We start from the raw sequence: 1217 nt of genomic DNA on the forward strand, positions 1-1217 counted from the left end.
AGGGAGGACACAGCAAGAAGCAGCCATCTGCCGGCCACAGGGGAGCCCTCATCAGCCTTCCTGCAGCCTCAATCTTGGACTTTTAGCCTCCAGAACCCTGAAAAAATATCTTTTGCTGAAGCCACTTGTCAATGGATTTTGTTATGGAAGCCCGAGCTGGCTAATACAACAACTCCACAAAATGAAGCTATTTTCTAATTAAGGGAGTCCTAAAAACAGGAATGCCTTTTTTCTTTTTTCTTAAAATTATAAAAAGGAAATTGACTTTACAAGAGAGAGGGAAAGAGAGAGAAAAGGGAAAGAAAAAACAGACTCTGTGAAATGATTTACTCTGAGGCAGAGGTTGAGATGCTGAATGCCAACCTTCAATCTAAACTGATTTTTTTATTTCTTATGTGCTATACAAATAGTTGAAGGTTAATTAGCAGTGTAACTGTAAGTAGTGATGCTGCCAGTCTCTTTCAGACAAGAAAAAAAATAAAATAAAATAAACTGATTTTTTAGAGCCGACTTGTACACTCCTAAAATATTCCTATGCAGTTGAAACCTTTTCATAAATGCCTGCAAGAACAACGTGGCTATAATAAGCATCTTTTCTGGGCTAGATTACACCCTCGTACCGAGTTAGAGTCCTAATTATCAGGTTTTCTTGGGAACAACTGTCTGAGTGCACTCATACTAAAATATATTTAATTTGGTTTTATATAGCACCTTTTAGTACACACTGTGCCTTATTTCAAACTGCTTTAATGAGTAATGAATTATTCTAATTCAGAGCAGTGACTCCTCAAATGAATGGAGATGCTACAGGCTCAGCAATGCCTCCAGTTGGAAAACCAGGGCTCCCATGGAAGCTTCTCTCCCACTCTTTGCAGGAAGGGTCAGGCTGTCCTGCCGGCACATGAGACAATGCAGACTGAATGGCTGGGGGCAGCAGAGCCTGGAGGAAGGCCCTGAGGACAGCAATGTGCTCTATCATGGGCAGGTGCAGTGCTGGGGGATCCTGCGTGAAGCCTGGTAGGCAAAGGAGGGTGACGGGGGAGGACAGAGCTGCCCACAGCTGCCTCCCAATAGGCGTGTGGCTGCAGAGTCCAGCAGTCAACCAGGCTGTATCTCCCATGGCGGGTTGAACATGGCATTAGGGAATTTGGTTACAGGTGATTTTAAGAAATCCAGGCAAGGTGGCACAGGAACTCAGGACCCGGAGTCCCCACACC

The 1217-nt window shown here is 44.3% G+C and overlaps 1 non-coding gene across 1 annotated transcript; it reads left to right on the forward strand.

The window, feature by feature from the left end:
• The first annotated feature begins 348 nt into the window (after nucleotides 1–348).
• LOC128582884 (small nucleolar RNA SNORA19) lies at nucleotides 349–471 on the forward strand. The gene has a single exon (XR_008379305.1). It is a non-coding gene; the product is annotated as a small nucleolar RNA SNORA19 (small nucleolar RNA).
• The last annotated feature ends 746 nt before the right edge of the window (nucleotides 472–1217 follow it).

This window comes from Nycticebus coucang, chromosome 3 (genome assembly GCF_027406575.1).
Source record: "Nycticebus coucang isolate mNycCou1 chromosome 3, mNycCou1.pri, whole genome shotgun sequence".
NCBI lineage: Eukaryota > Metazoa > Chordata > Mammalia > Primates > Lorisidae > Nycticebus > Nycticebus coucang.